The sequence below is a fragment of the Phocoena sinus genome, chromosome 13, assembly GCF_008692025.1.
Source record: "Phocoena sinus isolate mPhoSin1 chromosome 13, mPhoSin1.pri, whole genome shotgun sequence".
In the NCBI taxonomy this organism is placed as follows: Eukaryota; Metazoa; Chordata; class Mammalia; order Artiodactyla; family Phocoenidae; genus Phocoena; species Phocoena sinus.
Genome location: NC_045775.1, coordinates 2,688,063 through 2,691,292, shown reverse-complemented (window position 1 = coordinate 2,691,292; position 3,230 = coordinate 2,688,063).

Sequence of the window (3,230 nt, the reverse complement as noted above, 5' to 3'; positions counted from 1 at the left end):
TCAACTTGTATGTGTATATATATAAACATATATATATAGGAGGTATCACTTTTCATAAACTTTGAAATGTTTAAAATGTTCCAAATTATACCTGAGTGAGCAAACTTTTGATCCTCCAGCTGAGCTTTGCGAATCTTCCTTGTATCACTTGCTAGATTCTAAAATGGCATTTCCCCCTGAAACTATGAGAAGCAACTAAGATGTTATCATTTGTATAAAGAATAACATTCTTAACAAATGTTAGAATATGAAAGTGTACATGATGTTCCACAACAAAGAGTTTGCAAATTAATCTCTGTAGAAAAAAATGTAATTTGCAAAAGAAGAACAAAAATATGTGCATGAATCACTGATATTCTGTTACATAATCTGTTAACAAAACTTCTGTCTGTTTAAAAAAGAAATACTGTTTGGTAGTTAGTGGCTAATGGAATATAAGTCTCCATGTCTTTGCATCATCTTTTCGAAGTATTACCTATACTCATAAGAGCAACCAGCTAATTCTTCGTAATATAAGCATTTCAAATTGTATTAAGGGTTTTATCCTCTAGAGTTTCCCTGGTCCTCACATAATTGTTTAGCTGTGTATCTGCAGCACAGTAGTAATGGGTACCAGAGATGTGGATGAGAGACCCAGACATTAAGGCTGAGCACCAAGTCGACTTCTGGGAAAATCCTACAAAATTTCTCTTTCTCTCTCTCTCTCTCTCTCCCCCTTTCAAATGTGTTATGTATTATTCCTAACTAATACATTAATGTATATGAAGTCATTTTAGCCATCAAATCATCATCATCACCCCATTTTGGTTCATATTCATTGAGCATCTATCTATATGGCAGACAGTAGACCCACACCTCTGTGCAAAAACACATAACTGCCCTTTATGTAGCCACTATCTTTCCAATTTTGGGGGGGTTCCATATATATGAGTTAGCATATGGTATCTGTTTTTCTCTTTCTGACTTACTTCACTCTGTATGAAAGATTCTAGGTCCATCCACTTCACTACAAATAACTCAAGTTTGTTTCTTTTTATGGCTGAGTAATAGTCCACTGTATATATGTGCCACATCTTCTTCATCCATTCATCTGTCAATGACATTTAGGTAGCTTCCATGCCCTAGCTATTGTACATAGTGCTTCATTGAACATAGTGCTACATGTCTCTTTTTGAATTATGGCTTTCTCAGGGTATAAGCCCAGCAGTGGGATTGAATCTATGTTCATCAGTGATATTGATGTGATATTGAAAATCTTTTTTCTTGATAACTTTTTCTGGTTTTGGTATCAGGGTGATTGTGGCTTCAAAGGATGAATTTGGGAGTATTTCTCCCTCCACAATTTTTTGGAAGAGTTTGAGAAGAATCGGTGTTAGCTCTTCTCTAAATGTTTGATAGAATTCACCTGTGAAAGCCATCTGGTCCTGGGCTTTTGTTTGTTGGAAGATTTTTAATCACAGTTTCAATTTCATTACTTATGATAAGTCTCTTTATATTTTCTAATTCTTCCTGGTTCAGTCTTGGAAAATTGTACCTTTCCAAGAATTTGTCCATTTCTTCGTGGTTGTCCATTTTATTGGCATATAGCTGTTTGTAGTAGTCTCTTATAAACTTTTGTTATTTCTGCAGTGTCAGTTGTGATTTCTCCTTTATCATTTCTCATTTTATTGATTTGCATCCTCTCCCTTTTCTTCATGATGAGTATGACTAAGGGTTTATCAATTTTGTTTATCTTCTCAAAGAAACAGCTCTTAGTTTTATTGATCCTTGCTATTGTTTACTTCATTTCTATTTCATTTATTTCTGCTCTGATCTTTATGATTCCTTTCCTCTACTGACTGGGTTTTCTTTGTTCTTCTTTCTCTAGTTGTTTAGGTGTAGAGTTAGATTGTTTATTTGAGATTTTTCTTGTTTCTTGAGGTGATATTGAATTGTTATAAACTTCCCTCTTAGAACTGTTTTTGCTGCATCCCGCAGGCTTCAGGTCATTGTGTTTTCATTGTCATTTTTTTCTATGTATTTTTCCTATTTCTTCATTGATTTATTCAGTGATGTCTTGGTTATTTAGTAGCACACTGTTTAGCCTCTGTGTATGTGTGATTTTTACAGTTTTTTTCCTCTAACTGATTTCCAATCTCATAGCGTTTTGGTCAGAAAAGATGCTTGATATGATTTCAGTTTTCTTGTATTTTCTGAGGCTTGATATGTGACCTAAGATGTGATCTATCCTGGAGAATGTTCCATGTGCACTTGAGAAGAAAGTGCCACTTTCGGGTGGAATGTTGTATAAATATCAATTAAATCTATTTGGTCTATTGTGTCATTTAAAGTTTGTGTTTCCTTATTTATTTTCTGTTTGGATGATCTGTCCATTGGTGTAAGTGGGGTGTTAAAGTAAAGACTCAGTTGTGAAGCTTGTTTGTGGATATCTGTGTGTGTGCATATATAAACAGGGAGAGAGTAAGAAGGCAGGAGTGAGGGACATTCTGACAAACATGATCTCCATGTATCTTCATTTTAAAATGCTGTATTTTCCCTTTCAGTCTGCCATTTCACCTGCTAAATCCCCCAAACACTGTGAGAAATAAAAAGACACGATTCAAAGGAATGGGCTTTTTTGAACATGGTTGGTATTTCTATTATCATCATCACTGGTCTCCAGTCCATGAAAAGCCAAGAGAGTGGACACACCATCACGACAAGAGGAACAGAAGAATCCATAATCCAGCAGCATCCCCACCATGGAAAAGCATCAACTGATGGGTTTCCTGAGTGCCTAGATTTTGTGAATAAATTAGGGACATTTTCTGGTTAAGCAGCTGGTTCCTTACACTCTACCTGAGTGATGTTTTTAATGCAAATCTGATTGCATAAAATTCTTCATCATTGGCAGGTTAATATCTAAACTCCTTAACTTGGTGTATTAGATTGCTTGTGATCCTTCAGTCTCCACGTCTGTTACTCTTTCCAGCTGGACAAAGTACTGTTCCTGGTCATCACAGCACTCTTCCATAGTGGAACCCATGTGCCCACACCTCCAACCTCTAGTCCCTGCCCCACCCTGATGATCCAGTTGGCAATCCCAACTCATCCCTGAGGACCTAGTTTAAATGTAAACTGAGCCTTCTTCTCTGCTCTAAACAATGTGTCCCATGGGGTACTGGTGCTCGGTACTCATGCTTAGTAGTCTTTCAGAAAATATTGGGAAATGAAGTGTTGGAGAACTGAAA